This window comes from Glandiceps talaboti, chromosome 2 (assembly GCF_964340395.1).
Source record: "Glandiceps talaboti chromosome 2, keGlaTala1.1, whole genome shotgun sequence".
NCBI lineage: Eukaryota > Metazoa > Hemichordata > Enteropneusta > Spengelidae > Glandiceps > Glandiceps talaboti.
Window position 1 is genome coordinate 26,032,694 of NC_135550.1, and position 11,286 is coordinate 26,043,979.

The following is an 11,286-nucleotide window of genomic DNA, read 5'->3' on the forward strand; positions in this document are numbered from 1 at the left end:
CAAGCTACTAGACCGCACCTGTACATAATTCAATTCTCAATATTAACTGACATTAATCTGTAATGAAATGGAATAATGATTCCTTTAACATAAAGGTGATGTGTTTCAATACTCCATTTAATCATCATTAACAATTTGACATTAGTAACTAGTGATTGATAGGTATTTCATTGCATACAGGTGACAAAGGTCTGCTAAATAATTGACACTGATGCCAGTACCACTTATGTCAGCTTACTTACAACATTCATAGCACATTTGACATTTTAAATTTAGTTTCACCCTGTACAATGCTTTCTGCAGCTTAGCAAAATATAATACTTTTCAAAACTCAATATATATGAAATAAAATAGAATTTGCAGAAAAAGAGATAAAATGGTCCAGATCATTAATTCATTTAGAAATAAACAGCAAACCAGTATACACAGTAGCATTAGTGACTAGCTGACAAGGACTTTGAGAGGATTGAACCATATTAAGAAAAGGTTAATGTACTTGTTTGTACTATTTTTCAATGAGAAAAAAATAAACAAAAAAAAATAACTGAATGGTAGAGTTACTTGAGGTTCATTGTTTTCTATTTCTGTTACCAATCAATAGACTATTAGTTGTCTCTGTTAGCCCACACTCATTACTGATGGAATATTAATGAATTTTCAGCATATTTTCATGCATCATGGATTTAGCTCCTGTAAACATCAATGCTTTTCACAATGCTGACAGACAAATGCAAACCACACAACAAATGCTGGAAGACAAATGCAAACCACACAACAAATGCTGGAAGACAAATGCAAACCACCACACAACAAATGCTGACAGACAAATGCAAACCACACAGCAAATGCTGGAGGGACAAATGCAAATCACATTGCAAATGTACTTTTAAAAACAGTACACTCATATAATGATAAATGACCACGTAATGCTGTAAGACTCAGTATCGCTTGGTGTTAACCAGGTTTACAGATAATTTGTGTCTGTTGGAGTCATCAACAAAAATGTCATTACAGTGTTTTCCATTGACAACAGTCAATAGCAAGTGTTTTGCAAATTGTGTATATAATCATAATAGGGGAAGGCCAGTGCTGGAAACAAACATAATCAATGAGTCTAAACTCTGAGGTCTAAGTCTATGATTCCCAAAGTGAAAGCAATAATATGCATATTAGCTGTAGGATTATGCAAAGGAAATGTAAGATGATGAAATGATACAAAGTGAAAACAATCGTATGTAAATTATCTGTAGGATTATGCAAAGGAAATGTAAGATGATGAAATGATACAAAGTGAAAACAATTTTATGCAAATTAGCTGTAGGATTATGCAAAGGACATATCAGATGATGAAATGATACAAAGCGAAAACAACCTTATGTAAATTAGATGTGGGATTATGCAAAGGACATATCAGATGATGAAATGATACAAAATGAAAACAACCTTATGTAAATTAGCTGTAAGATTATGCAAAGGACATATCAGATGATGAAATGATACAAAGCGAAAACAACTTTATGCAAATTAGCTGTAGGATTATGCAAAGGACATATCAGATGATGAAATGATACAAAGCGAAAACAACCTTATGTAAATTAGATGTGGGATTATGCAAAGGACATATCAGATGATGAAATGATACAAAGTGAAAACAACCTTATGTAAATTAGATGTGGGATTATGCAGAGGACATGTAAGATGATGAATTGTTACAAAGTGAAAACAACCTTATGTAAATTAGCAGTGGGATTATGCAGAGGACATATCAGATGATGAAATGTTACAAAGTGAAAACAACCTTATGTAAATTAGCTGTAAGATCATGCAAAGGACATATCAGATGATGAAATGATACAAAGCGAAAACAACTTATGCAAATTAGCTGTAGGATTATGCAAAGGACATATCAGATGATGAAATGATACAAAGCGAAAACAATCTTATGTAAATTAGCTGTGGGATTATGCAGAGGACATGTAAGATGATGAAATGTTACAAAGTGAAAAACAATCTTATGTAAATTAGCTGTGGGATTATGCAAAGGACATATCAGATGATGAAATGATACAAAGTGAAAACAACCTTATGTAAATTAGATGTGGGATTATGCAAAGGACATATCAGATGATGAAATGATACAAAGTGAAAACAACCTTATGTAAATTAGATGTGGGATCATGCAAAGGACATATCAGATGATGAAATGATACAAAGTGAAAACAACCTTATGTAAATTAGCTGTAATGTTATACAAATGTTTGCACAGATGCATGTGGCTCTAAAACAAATTTAATTTGGATTTTGTGGAAGCAACCAAAATTCTACTGTTCCTCTGCAGGACATTGATAACCTCTGCTGATAGCAGTAATTCCACTTTATTAACTGGCAGGTGTTTGTACACATACAAAAAGAGGACAGGAAATCAAATAAATGACAGTTTCTCAATCTTCCTTACATCAAAGTATTTCCTACCGTTGCTTTTATTGGCACTGCTAACATTCAATCACAGGAGGATTACATGCCTACTGTTGTATCATTATAGACACATCATACTGACTGTATTTGGAATAATAACTAAATTTTTGACCAAGATCACAATCTCCATACAAATGGCTATACTTGAGACCACATAAATCACTCGCATATTAATAGATATATTTGCATACATAATGTGTGTTACATGAGTATTGTCATAATATTGTGTGATATACATTGTGTTGATATTTTTCAACAGTTCTCTGACATACCAAGCCATTCTAAATGAAGCAACAACCTATTAAGACATCCATTATTTGTTCTACCTTGCTTTTAATGAGTCCACGGCACTTACTTCAAGACTTGATTAAGAAATCGCAATAAGAAATTTCAATTCCTACAAGTCACAGGTATTAAAATAATCAATCAACGATACTGAAACAACCTTTACCAAAAACCCTATTACATGTACTAATATTACAAAATACAATTCAATAACATACAATACAATCCCTGCAAATATGACAAATAGACTTTATACAAGTTTTTCTGATATCATATTTGGTATCACATTTTTCTTGTCTTTTTGTACTGATGTATAAGCGAACATGTTGGAAAAGCTTTGAAATATTCCACCTGTAAAAATTAACATCTAGTCAGTCTATCTACTACTACTAGATTACTCATATAAAGAGGCCTAAATTGTTATTGCTTTTCTTACAAGACAGGGTAGGCACTAAAACTTTATAGGTACATCAATATATATTACCTGTCATTTTGGAGTTTAGTTTGATACATACCTCTGCATTCTTTTATTAAGAAACCTACATTAGATTGTAGTTACAGTATACAGAAGTGAAGCAATAAATGGATAGACTAATAGATCACTTCATTACATGGTTTCGCAGCTAGGTTTGTTGACTATGTGGCACTATTAAATTCAATAATCCATCAATATCAAAGTGAGTTTGGATCAATATCTGTGTTCATTTATATAGAATTGACCTTCTCTGTCTAGGCATGTAATCAAACTTTCAGCTGTCATTTCAGTGTAGAGGTACGATTCAGTACAGACCTCACATATCATGACATTCACTACATGTATATACAGTGATGAAAACTTTCAGCTCTCATTTCAGTGTAGAGATATAACTCAGTGCAGACCTCACATATCATGACATTCACTACATGCAGACCTCACATATCATGACATTCACTACATGCAGACCTCACATATTATGGCATTCACTACATGCAGACCTCACATATCATGGCATTCACTACATGCAGACCTCACATCATGACATTCACTACATGCAGACCTCACATCATGGCATTCACTACATGCAGACCTCACATATCATGACATTCACTATATGCAGACCTCACATATCATGACATTCACTATATGCAGATTTGATTTTTTCAGGTGTAAATACATGTATACAAAGGATTAAAGTATTTCATTGTAAGCTGCATGCCATGCCACAAACCTACAACCTTCAGAGGTATGTTGTCCACAAGTGTTATTTTTATTACACATTAATTGTGTACTAGACAGTAACAAAAATTCTCTCACATTGTAAACTACTGCCAATAAATTGATTTATCTATATACAGTAGGTGGTTCTGATACACACTTTTGCAAATATTGGTAGGTAGCTACTGTACTACTTTAGATTTTCTTCCCTTCTAGAAAAATAAGTTTTCCTTCCTTTATGAAGACTGGCATTTTGCAAGTAACTAGCAAGTCATTTGTCTTCACAGTAATATCCTTTCTGTATGATTTCATGAAATACCTGATCACTATTTACTTTGCCAAACTATTCATGGACTGTCTACTAAAGACTGTTGAGAGTTTACAGTGAGATGGTCAATACCACAAACACAACCTAAGTGTTACCTTACATGTGGTTTGGGATACTTTGGAGTAGAGTGTGGGTGGAGGAACACATTTATATAAAACTCACCTACAAAAGCGGGTTTTGCCTTCAGTAACACTGGATCCAACTCATTCTTCAGTCTTTTAAATATAGAATCATGACTGAATAACCACCTAAATAAACAAAAACAACAACAATTCATGAGGGTTCTTACTCTGTTCTTGTTTTTTTTCTTCAACAACTTTGATGGCTATGGCATTCTGATGTTGTGTTATCTGTTAGAGAGAAGGTATGGATGAAGAATCATATGTTCATTGAATCAAGAAATACAGCATTGTCAAAAATTATATGTATAACCTGTGGCTGATGCTTCCATAAATATCTGAGAATGAAATCATAGAGAAATCAATAAATCTAATTTATGATCATATTGTTTATGAATATTTATATTATGTCTTTTGTTTTGTTTTAATATTTTTCATCTAGCTACTTTCTGTACTTGTGTTAATATGCTAACCATATGCAAATCATATGCAAATAAATCACATGACTGTTGGGGAGAACATTATTTTCTGCTTACCATCTATTGATAATAAAATTAAACCATTCAGCAGTCTCCGACTGTCTCAATGCTCTCTGTCGATGTACACGTAATGTTTCTTCCCTCACAGCATCTTCTATAATCTGGATAAGTTTGGCCCTCCATATTGCGAACATGACACAGACAATACCAATCACAGTGAAGAACGAATACTCCCATAAACCGAACAACCATGCAATACATAATAAGACGACATTGAAAACATATAGGGGAATCTGTTGATACAATGTCAAGGACTCTCCACCACCACCACCACCACCACTACTACCACTAGTTTCTACGTTATCTTTGTTTCCTCCATGGTATCTGCCTGGTAAGGACTTCTCTGGAACGGACATATTTCAGTTTGCTGGGTCTAATAAAATAATAAGGTTTATATTTTGTCAGTGTCTTTTCCTTATCATTCATTTGTTTGTTTGTTCATTCAATCAATTAATCATAGTGTTTATGGTGTTTCTAGGCAACCCACCCAGTGTGCAAAAAATATCCTTCATGCCAGTCACAATACTTGATTCTTCATCTTTTATTTTAAATCCACCCCAAAAATTTAACTACAAATTGAAAATGACAGAAATTTTTAGTCCTGTACTATTTTATCAAAAATGTATATTTCATAATAATAATACTAGAAGTTCTTACATTTTAGATAACAACAGAATCAAGATTTTGAGGTAAAATATTGGAAAGAAAATTTTGTAAATTGTACATTTGTTTGTCTATGTACATATGTGTCTCTATGTATGTATGTATGTATGTATGTATGTATGTATGTATGTATGTATGTATGTATGTATGGCATATGATACATAATCTGATGTACATGATATGATATATATGATATACAATACAATATGGTATGATAAGATATGATTATGATATGCTTATGATATGATGAAATGATATATGTACATGTATGTGTCACCTGAACCACTACAAAATAAACATGACAGTTGCTATGGTCGTTTATACAAGCGATTCCTACATGTGTTTGTATTGCAAACATGACCAACAAACCTCTGACACAGCTGCCTCACCTAACCTGTATTCTAGCTTGCTTTACAAACTATGGCCAAGACAGTACGGTGCATTATTATTCCACCACAGCCAGCTGTACATCTCAAAGTGTGAAAGAAGGTCAATTTACCTGCAAATTAGACTTTTTTTTATATCCTATATAAGGTGTTTGCAGTCGTCTTCACATTTACGTGGTATCATACCGTCGTAGTTAGGTTAAGATATTAGTTCAGCAGCTAAGTGTATGAGTTTACACCTTCTCAGACATTGCTAGGTACCGTATCATACACGGGTTGTTCTCTGGTGATCACCGAGTCGAATAGCTCTATGTTGGTGCCGCACTGTACGTACAGGTTCCTTGCCAGACGACTTGAGTCGTCTTAACTCAAGAGCCATCCAGCACCTATATTGTGCTGAGGCCAATAACAAAACACGTCAATATTCGGTATACCTACAGCTTCTCGTAACAAGGAAACCACCTTGTGGACATAGTTGTAGAGTTCCCTTCCATGTGTTGTCAACAGAAGTACTATAGTGGCGGTATCTGTAGAAAGTAACTAGTAACTAAAGCTCAAAAGTTATTTCTCGTGAACAGCGCCCTCAATTATACAAAAGAATGATAAACTTCGACGCAACCTGGACGCAACCCATCCTGCATATGTTGGGAATTTTGCCTTTCCCCTACGGGCATATAGTAAAATTTCCTACACGCTTAGATGCAACACTAGACGAGTCACAGACTGCGAAATAAAACCGCTACAAAAACCAGCACAACGCATACACATAGCTAACTCGAGGTAAATTGTGAATATTTATCATTTAAAAATTATATCGAATGCATACACTATAGCCTCATCAACCACAGGGGACCCAGGAACCGTGTGACAAACAAACAAAACAAACAAATAAATAAATAAACTATCAAATAAATGACAAATGAACAAGCAACCGAACGACAATTAAGTATAGGGACAAATAAAATAATTATATAAACCAGCAAATAAACAGATACTCGTGGGGGTATACCTAAATATGTTTTTTGTACCCATCACTATAAAAAAAAAACACGGGTACAAAAAACGTATCTAGGTATACCCCCACGAGTATCTGTCTATTTGCTGGTTTATTTATTTATTTATTTATTTATTTATTTGTTTGCTTTGTTTTGTTTTGTTTGTCACACGGTTCCTGGGTCCCCTGTGCATCAACTTGTTTTTCATGTGGATGTTATTCTCATTCACCGAAACACACCAATCAATGCCCTATATATAGTAACAATGACAGGTTAACGCATGTACACATATTTTAAATTGTTGATGGCATAAACGTTAAGCATTTTAGATATATAAACAACATAAATTCGTTATTATATCTTGATTTGCAAATGATCTTTTCGATTGTTATATACTATATCATCAAACATATGCATAGGGCCGAATTTCGAAATCATTCGAGAAGCACTGGCACAAATCTATATAGCTAGTTATCATCACGTTTAGAATTTGGAATTGGAATTCCGTGGTTCGACGTAAACATGTTGCATAAGAAATAACTCGAAACCTCACAACAATTAATGTTAATTAGAAATGAAAGAAACATGTTCGTTTGAACAGGTCTTGATACTAGTAAGTTATAGGCCTAATACATTAGAACAGCAGCATAAAAGGAGATCTATTACAAGAAATGGAGTTGTGATAGTAAGAGCTTATAAAAAAACAACTTTTAAACTTTAAGCCCACCCCTTCGAAATCTCAACAAGAAAATGGGCAAATTCCTCGGGTTGAACCATGATTGCGCTGTGCTCACTGTTCATGCATTTATGCTCAATGTGGTGGCATTTATTGGTGAAACGGACTGTAGATTAAATAGTGTATATTGATGTACTGGAGATATACACCGTATATCTACGTATACAGGCTTTGGCTGTAAAGAAAATTTTTTTTTTTATGTATACTTTTGGCAACCACTTATAGGGACTAAATTCATTAATTACAGGGGGGAGCTCGAGCCGATGTTTTATTTATTTGGAACAAGTCCTATTTATAGGCTCCTAAAAATGAAAAACTCAAGAAGAAGATAAGTCTATAAAACACACAACATGTCAAACAAGCAAAAAACAAACAAACAAACAAACAAACAAACAAACAAATAAACAAACAAACAAACAAACAAACAAACAAACAAACAAACAAAACTAACAAAATGCACATAAAAGCACATTAAGCTTACAAGGCAAATATCAAAATCAATTTTGCCGGATGGACTTGAGATGGCAATCTTGCAAAACTGTAAATTTCTCAGAGATATTAAAGTTAAAGTCCGAATATTCAAAATACTACAACAAAGACAATTATAAGTTGTCATACATCGCTGAATGGCACATTGTTTCAAACTTTAGTTCTTCTAACATCAGGTCTAAAACAAGTAAAATGTATAGTTCTCCTCTGTGGACCATTAAAACGTAACGTAGAGAGAACATACGGACTATCATCAAAATTATTTACACACTTGTATAAAAATACCATATCTAAGAACATCCTCCGCTGAGTGAGGATGGGCAAATCGAAAAATTCGCATAAATGTTCATAATTTTGACGGTTAAAAATTATCCCGGTTTTGTAACAAAGAAATTTGATGAGTGTTTCCTGAACCCTTTCAATGCTAGCCTGTGGTTCCAGGATACCTCTGACATAGGTAGCACAGAGAACATATAGGGAGTTTTACAATGTAAGCGAACTGTGCAAGAGAAATAATTACAACTTCTTTTTATAAACCCAGCATGCATTCTATAAGCTTTGTTGACAACAAGTGAGATATGCTCATTGTATGCCAAGATCTTACACATGTAAACTCCAAGATCGAAATCATCATCATCTGACACAGTTAAAATGCAAGCTGAGGGTTTTTCATGTGGATGTTATTCTCATTCACCAAAACACATTAATCAATGCCCTATATAGTAACAATTAACGACAGGTTAACGCAGGTACACATATTTTAAATTGTTGATGACATAAACGTTAAGCATTTTAGATATATAAACAACATAAATTCGTTATTATATCTTGATTTGCAAATGATCTTTTCGATTATTAAATACTATATCATCAAACATAGGGCTGAATTTCGAAATCATTCGAGAAGCACTGGCACAAATCTAGTTATCATCACGTTTAGAATTTGGAATTGGAATTTCGTGGTTCGACGTAAACATGTTGCATAAGAAATAACTCGAAACCTCACAACAATGTTTAGCGGAAATGAAAGAAACACGTTCGTCTGAATAGTTCTTGATACTAGTAAGTTAGCAGCATAAAAGGAGATCTATTACAAGAAATTGAGTTGTGATAGTAAGAGCTTATAAAAAAAAACTTTAAAACTTTAACCCCACCCCCTTCGAAATCTCAACAAGAAAATGGGCAAATTCCTCGGGTTGAACCATGATTGCGCTGTGCTCACTGTTCATGCATTTATGCTCAATGTGGTGGCATTTATTGGTGAAACGAACTGTGTATATTGATGTACTGGAGATATACACCGTATATCTACGTATACAGGCATTGGCTGTAAAGAAAAGTTTTTTTTATGTATACTTTTGGCAACCACTTTTAGGGACTATACATAAATTACAGGGGGAGCTTGAGGGCTAGGGCCGATGTTTTATTTATTTGGAACAAGTCCTCTTTATAGGCTCCTAAGTCTACAAAACACACAAACATGTCAAAACAAACAAACAAACAAACAAACAAACAAACAAACAAACAAACAAACAAACAAACAAACAAAAAACAAACAAACAAAACTAACAAAATGCACTTAAAACACATTGCAAGGCAAACATCAAAATCAATTTTGCCGGGTGGACTTGAGATGGCAATCTTGCAAAACTGTAAATTTCTCAGAGATAAGTTAAAGTCCGAATATTCAAAATACTACAACAAAGACCATTATAAGTTGTCATACATCGCTGAATGGCACAGTGTTTCAAACTTTAGTTCTTGTAACATCAGGTCTAAAACAAGTAAAATGTATAGTTCTCCTCTGTGGAACATTAAAACGTAACTTAGAGAGAACATATGGACTATCATCAAAATTATTTGCACACTTGTATAAAAAAAATACCATGTCTAAAAACATCCTCCGCTGAGAGAGGATGGGCAAATCGAAAAATTCTCATAAATGTTCATAATTTTGACGGTTAAAAATGATCCCGGTTTTGTAACAAAGAAATTTGATGAGTGTTTCCTGAACCCTTTCAATGCTAGCCTGTGGTTTCTTTTGCCAAGGGGACAAACGATTGAATTGAACCGTATTCCACAATACTTTTGACATAGGTAACACAGAGAACATACTAGTATAGGGAGTTTTACAATGCAAGCGAACTGTGCAAGAGAAAAAATTACAAGTTAATACAACTTCTTTTTTGATCTTATAAACTCCTTCAAGATCATCATTATCATCTGACACAGTTAAAATGCAAGCTGAGGGTTTTTCAAAAGTTCAGTGCGTGAAAATGATTGACACTCTCCCCTCCCAAGACCGTGACCCTGAACAAAAATCACTGACCCTCTCCTCCTCTGTCAGTGGAATATCTGTGATAAAAATATAATTGCACAAAAAATAATGACCCCCCACACCAATGGTTACCCTCACCCCAAGATACAAGCCTCCCCCTTGTAATTTGTGTCCAGTCCCTCAGAGCATGGATGTATTACATGGAAGAGCGTGGATGTATCCATGAATCCCTAGTTTTACAGCAATGCTTGCGCTTTTAGAGCGTTTTACAGCTCACACCACAGGGTACCCAGGATCCGTGTGACAAACAAAACAGAACAATACAAACAAATAAATAAATAAACTATCAAATAAATGACAAATGAACAAGCAAACGAACGAACGACAAGTAAGCTTATAGGGACAAATAAAATAATTAAATAAACCAGCAAATAAACAAATACTTGTGGGGGTATACGAGATATGTTTTTTTGTACCCATCACTATAAAAAAAATATACATATAGTGATGGATACAAAAAACATATCTAGTATACACCCACGAGTATCTGTTTATTTGCTGGTTTATTTAATTATTTTATTTTTCCTATACTCGTCGTTCGTTTGCTTGTTCATTTGTCATTTATTTGATAGTTTATTTATTTATTTGTTTGTCACACGGTTCCTGGGTCCCATGTGCTGTGCTCACACACTGATCAGCGCTGTGACAACGGTCTGTTCCGGTTGCAATGTACGTGTAATTCTTTCATTGGTACGAAAAGAACGGAGAGGTGAAGCATGAAGCCTGAGTAGCTCTGGA